General features: G+C 36.1%; 1 long non-coding RNA gene across 1 annotated transcript; it reads right to left on the bottom strand.

Moving 5' to 3' along the window:
- Nucleotides 1-10,025: 10,025 nt before the first annotated feature.
- LOC136265564 (uncharacterized) lies at nt 10,026-10,876 on the bottom strand. The gene is made up of 3 exons (XR_010705595.1): nt 10,796-10,876; nt 10,664-10,737; nt 10,026-10,081 (listed from the first exon to the last, which is right to left on the bottom strand). It is a non-coding gene; the product is annotated as an uncharacterized lncRNA (long non-coding RNA).
- Between the last annotated feature and the right edge of the window lie 263 nt (nt 10,877-11,139).

Raw genomic sequence — 11,139 nt, forward strand, 5'->3', positions numbered from 1 at the left:
TTCCTAGAAGGGGTTTGTGTTTTACCCTATTTAGCTATATTACATGTGGCTATTGTATATAAACAGCTTGCATACAGTTTTTTGATCTTTATTTCTAAGCCATTTTGTAGTGCAAGTCATGAAAATAATTTATTGAGAGTTACTTATTTATACAGTGATCATAGAAAACATTAATTTTACTACTATAGTCATAAAAGTCTGGTTTTGTGGCTTCCATGTTTTAACTCCTGACATTAAGGTACGTACTTAAACACCAAACTATACTGTGCTTTGGAAATTAGCTAGGACAAATAAACAGGCAGTTTATTCATTTATACTGATGTCATATGATCAACATATTAGCTATATACATCTCTGATATCAATTTACATTAAGGTATGTATGTATTATTGTCATCTGCATAATGTGTCAAAGTACATTATATTATCACAGATCCTCTAACTTGTGTGGCAGTGGGTAAGGCATTAGCATTCTAGTATAGTACTAAGCCAAACAGTACATGAGTACCCCTTAAAACCATTTTAAACAATCATATATGCATACCAGCAATTAATGATTCTAACCATTTGTCACGTGATAAAAGAATCAAAGACATAGTATTTCATAGTAAAACATGAATAGTGTATCCATCATAGTTCAGTAGGTGCTAGCTGTAGGCTGTGAACATGTGTTTTAGATCTGCTACAGTACTTGTGAGCTCTTGGTTTCAGGCATGCAAGCATGAGGATCTTGGTAGATTTTAAAACTAGCAGTAAGGCTGACGTGTCATTCTACATGGTCTCTCTAACTAGTTTATTACATGGCTTGGAACTTATCTGTGAAATCATGTAGTTTAAATTAATTACTAAGCATACCAGCAGCTATAAGCATACAAGAACTCACACCAACCCTGGAGTTGTTAAGTAACAAGAAAAGCATCTGGTAGTGGCAGGATGTTGTGACAAGTAAAATGTACAATGGTTAAATATTTTTATTTTGATTACATTGTGATGGCTTTAGTAATTACACCCTACAACATTCTCCCACCTTTCCCAACACAACATCTTGTGTGATGAGCAACATGGCTTTCGCCATGGTTGATCTTGTGAGACACAACTTCTACTTACTATCAATGACTTTGCCGAATCCTTAAACAACAATGGACAAACTGATGCAATTCTTTTAGATTTCTCTAAGGCTTTCGATAAGGTATCACACCAACATCTCTACCATAAACTACATCATTTTGGTATCTGGGGCACCACTTTGGAATGGTTGAAAGATTTTCTTACTGGAAGACGACAACAGGTATTAGTTAACGGTGAGCAAAGTGACGTAACTCAAGTGACATCAGGAGTTCCACAAGGAACCGTTCTTGCTCCGTTATTGTTCTTATGCTTCATAAATGATTTACCAAAAAAACATAATATCGACAGTAAGATTATATGCAGATGACGTCATTCTATACACCCCTATTAACTCAAAAGAAGACTGTTACCAACTTCAGAAAGATCTAACTATTTTGGAAAGATGGACAAATAAATGGAAAATGACATTTAATGTTAAGAAATGTAAATTCATCAGAATAACATACAAGAAAAAGCCTATATTTTACCATTACACTTTGTATGACACTGTTGTGCAGGAGGTGACGCACACCAAGTACCTAGGTCTTACTATTGACTCGAAGCTATCCTGGTCTGAACACATTAGACAAATAACTAACAAAGCTAACAGTATCAAAGGATTTTTACAACGTAACCTTCATAGCTGCCCAATCTCGGTCAAAGTGAGTTGTTACAAGTCACTTATTAAACCAATCCTAGAGTATGCCTGTGTGGCCTGGGACCCTTATACACAAAAGGACATCTTAGCTATTGAATCAGTTCAAAGACGGTGTGCGAGGTTTGTGTACAATAATTATTCTTCATATGCAAGTGTCACAGATATGTTGCAAAATTTGAATTGGCCACCTCTGGCTCACTGTAGAAACCAGCTGAAAGCGATCACAATGTTTAAGATCATGCACCAATTAATAGATATACTGACTGATACCATACTCATACCAGCTCCATCTAACTACTCTCTACGAGGTCATTCAATGAGGCTGTTACAGCCAAACACAAGAGTAAACTCATACCTTAACTCATTCTTCCCTTCAAGTATAAAGATTTGGAATAATTTACCCAACGACCTCATCACCTGTTCAAGTTTAGACCAATTTAAAGCAAGGCTAGCTGAACATCAATTAATCACATAATTAATTTTGCTGATTTATTATCTGTGTTTGTATATACTCTTTGTAAGAGGTTTTACACAGTAAACAATAATAATAATAATAATAATAACATGCATAGCTATACACCCTACAACATGTATATATATACATCCTTGGTGAATTTAGTAATTACTACCAATACAGAGATACCCTAATAGAGCAGTCACTCTAATACAACAGTCAAATAGTGTTGTGATAAACTGCTGAAAAAACTCACAGATTCAGGTCTATTTCCTGACATGTCCCCCCCAAAAGATCCCATACTTCAACATGTTAGTAGAGTTAATCCCTCCCCATATTATTAAACTCTTGCTATTATTATTACTATTACCTAGCTAGAGTGCAGTAGCTAGGGCTCTGGCATCACCAAAAGTCTGGCTACGCTTCTGATGTAAAAAGTAGTATAAAATCCAATCTCAGAGCTTCTAAATTTCAAAATTTTCTGTAAGCATGTCTTCAGATGCTTATTCCTTATCTATAATGCATTGTATAATGTGCCATGAAGACACTTAACTTCAAAGGCAAATTTCACAGTACATATATATTTTATAAACCCTGGCTGGCTGGGATGGGCTGGCTATGATACATTAAAGTTATACCATGGCTGGTTGTGGTACATGTAAATGTACCATGGCCTTGATGTGGGAGTAGTATCGCCAGTTTCTATTCATAAAAACTCAAGCCAAAGCTGATTGTGGAAGTTTATTATTGCTCACATGATGAAAGCCACACAGTAAATTCAAATCAATCAATTCAACTTCCATGGGTAAATTTAAACTACAGAAAGTTTTGTTAAAATGACCATCTAAAAGTGGTTGTAACATGCAGAGTAGGCATTTGAACTAAATCAGTCAAATAACTAGGGTAGGTCAATATAACTGTTCACTTAGGAAGTTGAAATCACATATTTTGGTAATTTCAGCGTGTATTGTCAAGTCTACTATGGTAAAGTTTAGATGACCAGCTACATGGTTAAAATTACAGTACACTGGCCATTATAACATTTGTGTTACATCCCACAATCATGGAGAACATAGGTTTTATATACAATTTGAAAACTCTATAAGATCAGGTATGTTTAAAGTATTAAGATACAGTATGTAACAATTATTGTGAATATGTGTCATAGATAGATTAATGTATGTTATTACTAATGATGACTGACTTGTTAATTAATGTAAACAAACAAACAAATATTTTGTGATGTGAGTTAATTTTACCACAGACGCTTAGGCTCCTAGGCTATGTGTAAACACCTCGAACAGGCTCTGCCTTCTGTGTACACCCTCCAGTGCCTAACTGGTAAAGTAGATAATAACAACAATAACATGGTTAAAATGACCATGAGGTTATTTCAAACACTTGATTCGAGGTTGAAAACACTATAGGGCATCTGGGTAATATGACTAAAGTTAAAATAAACAAGTACATCCTTGGGTCATTACAACCAAAAAATCTAGTACTATAACATATTCACAAGCAGTTCACCACATTTTCGGTCCGCCATGTCCACTTTTCAAAAAACATAAGATAACCACTCTAGTGAAGCTTCCCTCTCTAGATGTTTAGTAAATTTTGTAAAAAGTCTTTAAATGATGCAGCAGCTTTCCTGAAAACGCTTACAAAATCATGATTGCTTAATTGAACTTTTCTGTGATACCTGTAGTATATTCCCATTATACATGTTAACAAATGTAGTTACAATGTTAGTTGCAGCCAATCCTTAATCATATTTTACAAGTTTACTGTTACTCTATAAATTCAGTGGCTGGTTTCATGTTGGCATGGGTGATTATTTCCCCACCACAGGCTATTAGCCTGCAATTGGTATGGTATATATCAGTAGTATCACGTCATTTGCCTGATATGTACACCTATGCCCTCCGACCTGCAGCCTTTGGGCTTGGGCGAACATATCAGGCAAATATCACTTGGGCCCATGATACATGCAACTAATACTTTCAGAACCCTCTTTTTTTTAAAATCCTATACCCATCACTGGTCATATGTTGGAGGCTGAAATCATGTAAATAATAGTGAAACTGATATCAAATGTGTAATGGAGAAATGTGACATCACTTCATATCATTAAGTGTACCTTTGGTGTGCTGTATACAAAAATACATTTTAGAAAGTAGCATAACTAGAATGACTCTCAATTGCTCAACTAGATTTTTACATAATGACGTGGCTGAGAAAAACAATAATCCATAAAAAGTTTCAATACTGCTATCAAAATACTCAAAATGAAACCCACAATAGAAGCATCATGAGTGTGACAAGTAATGATATCGTAGTATTTGAGTAGCCAATCACATTTGCTATTCATTCAAGTGCATAGCCAATTTGATACAAAAGCCATTTAAATGCTCTATGAATGATGATAGAACTAAATGGCCACATGCACAGAACAGGATGAATTTTCCATTGAAGCCAGAGGAGTAGTCACTATGTGATTAGCAAGCAATCACATGAATTTTTGTGCCTAATTGTACACACACAATAGTCAAGATTTCACTTAGCTTTGTCATGTACAATTGCTTGACTGTGCATGCATGCATGTTTTCTCCTGGTACGTAGCTGCAATTATACTCTCAAATTGCTCTCAAATGTGTGTGATTATTATGATAATGGGGTGCATTAATATATCATGATGTAAAAATTGCTACACATTATCCAACAGTTCTATACACTGCTTGAAGTTTCTTGGTTTACTAGAGTGGTATATCCCCAGTATATGGAACAGTTAATTGTTTGTTATTTTAGTAGTTTTTCAGTAAACCTTCATTCACTGATGTTTTACTGAGGGTTTAAAACTTAGTAAAACAGTTATGTTCCATATACTTAAAGTTACTGAAATTTTACTATCAGTATAACTGGGTACAACTACAGTAAAGCAGCTTAACAAATTAGTAAACTAAGAATCTTCAAGCAGTGATACTCAATAACATTTTGTGTCTTACAATTTTCCAGCTCTCTTGCTGTTTACCTTATGTAACTGGATTACTAACTTATTTAGTGAACCCTTGTACCTAATATTTTTGTTGTTAGCCTATAAATTCTGAATCTCACATACATCATGTAGCTACACAATGACATCTTAATGGATGACTGTTCTAATAGGAAAATTTGTATTTATTATGTACACATTTGGCCCATAAACAATGATTACTTAGTTGTATGAAATCCTTACAAATGCAAATAGAATTTTGAGGAAGGCATCTTAAAAGTCATTTCTCAAAAATTTTCAGGGCATGATTTATATGTTGCCAATTGCAATATTCTAATGGACCATGCAATATCCGATAGTTATGATTCTTTGTCCTGGATTAGATATATAACTCTAATAGAACATTAAATAACAACCACAATTTCAGGTAATGAATCTTACTATTATGCCACACTACACAAAAGACTCTACTATGCTTGGGCACTACCTCCCATGCCATAGGATTAAATTGCCCCACTCATTTAGAATAGAAGGTAAGTTTGAGATAGCTACATTATGTCAATTTAAGCACAATGAATCAAAGCTGAAGCTATGAATTTGATTTGGTTTCCTTTCTTTGGCCCATTTTCTGTTTCACTTTATTAGCTGTGACTGCTATTGTCAAAATCTTTAATCCCTGTTTACTATGTAGGTTAGGTAACTCAAGGGCTACACCACAAGTTGCTGTCAGACCTTCAGTGCTGGCACTGTAAAGCAGTAATAATAAATACTTAGGCTTAAAGGAAGAAAAATCCATCCCTCCAGAGGAGCTGAGTGTGCATGGCGCTCAACTAGACATTGGGTTGCCTGAAGTCCAAATCCTGGGGTTGGAGGGATTTTTTTCCATTTCTGTTTCACCTTATTAGCAGTGCTAAGTAATGTCAAAGTATCTAATTCCTGTTTACTAGGTTAGGTAACTCAAAGGCTGCAGCACAAGTTGCTGTCAGACTTTCAGTGCTGGACACTGCAAAGCAGTAATAATAATAATCTTGTTTTGCTAGTAAAGCTAAACAGAACTCGAAAACATGTCTCACTAGGATGAGCTATAACTTCTGTATATAGAGCAATTTGATTATGTATGAAGATAACTGATTTCAAACCACTGTACTATAGAAGTACCTATTAGTAATTGTATGTATACATTATAAAAAGTGGATCAAGTCACTAACTGGTGGACATGGGGGATTTTTTTGCACTAGACAGAGATACATTTCCAAGCTTTAGTCATCCCTAGAGGGATAGCAATTATCAAAGTGCTGTGTTCACAAGGAATTAAAACCAGAACAAGCCAGGAATCTAACATGTCATGTTGGTAGCTACTGTATATGATCAGTAGAACTGCACACCTTGAGACCAACAGAAATTTTATTATCTTTATAGTAGTGGTTAAATGTATAGCCAGTGTCTTTATTTGAAAGGTAATGATTATTGAAAGGTAATGATTATTGAAAGGTAATGATTCAATCTTGAGTGTAAAAGTAGCCCTGCTGTAGTCCAGTATTAGCTACAAAGTGCTCTAATAGAACACACACCGAAATCTCCATCACATTGGCTAATTGTGTAGCTTATACAGGCAGTGTAATGGTGGTTTCAAATGGAAGTGTTTTGTTGAGTTTAGAACTGATGTGCTTTAATTAAAACAGTGAAGCAACTAAATTATATTAAATGATCACTCAAACTTTATAGTCAGTATGCAACAATAAGTGGGATAATTGCTAATCCACAAAGGAGAGTTAATCATTTATTTTTAAAATGCCAATTGATTTAAAATCAACAATTTCATTATTATTTTTTGAATTGGCAAAGCCTACCAGGGGCAACACACTATAATTTCTAGCTATTACAATTACATGCGATATCAATCAAATTATTCTTAAAAGTATCAATGTCAATCATGTCGATGTCAGAGATAGGTAGCTATGTAGTTGACTCTGCTTTAATAATTGTAGAAAAAGTACTTGTAAACATTGATTTATGTTTGTAGGTGAATAAGCTGAGGGATCAGGGGCGGATCCGGAAAGAGGGGGGGCACCTTGCTAAAAAAAAGTTGAAGAGCAAAAAAAAAAAAAAAAAAGGTCACAACAATAATAGCTAGTTATCCTTTACCAAATATATTATATCACGTATGTTATGTAAAATAAAATCCTATTTATAGCTTCCTAAGTAAGCTACACTTCCCCATGAACACTGTGACTGCTTTATTAGAGTGATTGGTGATTGACTGCTCTATTAGAGTATCTCGATCTTATATACATTTTTTAAGGGAGGGGCACGTGCCCCCTGTGCCCCCCCCCCCCCCCCCTGGATCCGCCACTGGGGATGGTGGGAACAAGTGTGGGCTGGTAAAAGGTAGACAATGGTCAGGTATGACCATTAACTTTCTTAAGATTTTGAATAGTAAGCCATTGTCCTTTGGTCTTGAAGACCAGGCCATGCATGTAAGGTACATCAGCATGTCTGCTAATACATTGTCATGCTATCGGTGACTATCAGAGCCTAGGTTGTTAGAACACCTTTACTGCAACAATTTGAAAGTTAAGTGCCAAAATGTTAGTCAAACATGATGGTACAATAAAACCACAGTTATTTGTCAATCTGGGCTTCAGTGTATACTACTTACTTTCGGCAAATAATTTCATGATAAAAGTTTTCATGTTAAATATTTTCGTATGATTTACATAAATGACTGCTCTATTAGAGTATCTTGTAATTTTTGTGCAAGTTTTTGTGAAAAGTAGGAAGTTTAAGTGTTGTTAATCAACTATTGCAAAATACTCTAATAGAATTCACACCAAAGCCACCATTACAAGAATGTTTCTTTGAGTATGGCATAACAACAACCAAATGTCCTTTGATTATAACACACACTATAGAAAAATTTGAGTAGGGTAACTGACTGTACATGCAGTCAACTGCAAGGAAATGAAATGCTTGTTGGGAAAGGATAAAGCACAAATATCCTTTTTAGCTCCTATATCAAAGTCAAAATTATGTTTGTCTTTAAGGAAATTCTATGTGCACTCATGTATCAGGGCAATATGGTGTATACACATATATAATATGTTGTGTAACTAACATTCTATACACTTACATATAGACTTAATGCATGACAGAGGTACATGTTGAGGTTAAGAAAAATCATTTCTATAGCTCTGCATGCATTTAAGAACCCAACAAACTGGACTACAATGTATACTTCAAAGAAAAGTAGTAAAGCAGTTGGCATGACAGCCACAGGGAAGACATATCATGTTATTGTGAGTAGATATATTCCGTTGTCAGCAAAAAAGAACTGGGACACAAAGGAAGACAAAGGTAAGTCCATGATGCATGTACTGTACATACTGTGGTTGTTGAAAAGGCATGCCGGGGTCTTGGGACAAAGTGACATTGAACAGGAAAGAAATCAGACCTGTATAGCCTTATCCAGTGTTGAGTCATGCTTGGCTGGAAGTGTCAGCTGTCAGTTGGTCATACAGGCAAGGCAGGCAGGCAGACAGGCAGTAAGTCAGTTAGTAGAAAATTCATACTTTTATAGAAACTTGTTGTAAGGTTAGACATTTTTGGGCTTGGTCATGCCTAACTACAGTATAGTAAAAAACTTTGGCGGTAAAAAAACTTTGGCAAATAGCATTCAATCAAGTTTTTTTTGCCAATTATTTTAGATGTACATCGAGTAACTAGAACTGGAGACTGATGAAGGTTAGCTCACTGTTTGTATCACCATGCAATAAAGATCAAGCTGACTTTAGGAGATCTTCCTAGGAATGTGTCCCACAGTTGTAAGCACTCCTTGGGATAGCATTTCCAACTGGCTTCCCATTCGCACATCAGCTAGTTCATCGTCTCGCAATGGATTTGGCCAAATACTTTGATATACATGATAACCTCTGTTACTGGAGTTCACCAAAAAAGTAAATACGGTTGTGTGTATATATATATATATATATATGGCAGTGGTTAGCTATTGAACAGACAGTCACGTGACACTTACTAAAGTTAACAGTTAACTTTTACTGGCCGATGAGAAGGGCCAACTAATTCTAAACAGCAAATCAAACAGTAGAATGGGTGATTATCGAATCTGGTCTGCTTTAATAATCACATGATTCATGCACTTTACAACTTGTGGGATACCAACGCGTGTTGAAGCGGGATGTTGAAGAATGGTGGAACCATGGATGGCCATGAATTACCAAGAGTTGGCAACAATAATATTATTGTGAAAGTTGAGACGTAGTGAGTCAAGCAGGCTGCCCACTGAAAGGGTTTGTCACTGATCAGAGACTCTAGGGTGATCTCCAGGACTAAGTGGATAACTCCAAGGGTAATGGGAAATACTCAAGAACAGCCTAATAGTAGTGGAAAAGGCTCAAGAACAGCCTAAATACATGCTGGTTGGGAATTGTCCCTGTGTTCATGTTGGCAAAGAGCCAAACAGCTGGTACTACCTACCCACAACAAAATGTAAGTATTTTGACTTTTGTGTACCGACACATGTACAGTGAGATCACTTATATAATGTATTATATTGCCAGTACAGTGGATGATAATTTTACTGTGCATAGTAAACTGGCCGCTGGAAAACAACCCTCTGGTGGTTCTTTGCAATGTGTATAGGTCCACTAGTAAGTATTAGGTGAAAAGGAAACAGTATGTGTATTTCAGACAAAACTGAAATTTGCCAGTTTGTTCATATTATTATTCATATTCATATTATTATTATTACTAGGACCACGTCACATACAACCAAGTACATACACCAACGTTGCAACCTACCCATTGGGCAAGTATAAACAGTGCCATAGGAAATACTCAGAGCAGTGTGCGTGTACCTGTGGAAATGATACATATGCATACGTACACAGGCAAGGGAGTTTAACTGGCATCAGAAAACCACAATACTAAAACACAACCTACACAAAAAACCAAGCTATGTTGAAAGTAACTATATATTGTAGGTGTGACGTGTCTCTGAAGATGACTCAGCAGTGAAGTGAGGCTATGCAGAATAAGGGATATGGTGAAGGCACAATTAGCAATTGATCCCAATCAAGCCAATATGGCACAACAGACTCTGTTGTAACCAGAGGCCACTGGTGATGTACCTGTATATCAGCGGTGTGGCATTGGCACAGTGATCACAGTCTATAATATTATGCATACAGCCATGCACAACATACAGGAGATAGTTATACATTGTTGTATATGCAGCACTGCATCGGCTTCTTGTTTAGCTATTACAGACTCACAGTAGACTAGTACTTAAGCCGAGTGGAAAATAATTCCAGCCGTCAGCAAGCCAGATGAAGGTGCCGGTATAATGAAAATAATTCCAGCCGCTAGCAAGCCAGATGAAGGATGAAGATGTAGACCTATAATACAACTACGGGTACAAGTATTACATTACTCATTACCTTGCTGTTCCAGCTGGTTGTTTATGAGCGCTCATCAGCTGGTCCTTCACTGCATGACGCCTGGAGCGCATATCCTGCACACAAAATACACAGTTACAAACATTTAAACATAGTTGTAATGTTGTTGCTTACCAGTAAAGTGGCGCCTGGCCTCTCCGTGGACGTTTACTAATCTTCTCGTTCGAGCAATCTGTAATTAAACAAGGGCGTGGTGCTGGGCGTTATATAGAATTACACATACGGTATAAAGTCATCAGCACGAACAGGCGTACTTATTATATGGTTGTGCCTTCATTCACAGGCGAATCTATCCCCGCTTAGTTAATGTCTCTAGGCCTCGTAGTTTTCTCAAACATTATTTATTTATTTATTCATTCATTATTAATGACATAATTTTAACCGCATTTTGTATTATTCTTACTACTTGGTTGTATAACTAGGACCGGGTCACACATAACCAAGTAAATTTGTTAATG

Source organism: Dysidea avara, chromosome 9, assembly GCF_963678975.1.
Source record: "Dysidea avara chromosome 9, odDysAvar1.4, whole genome shotgun sequence".
Taxonomy (NCBI): Eukaryota; Metazoa; Porifera; class Demospongiae; order Dictyoceratida; family Dysideidae; genus Dysidea; species Dysidea avara.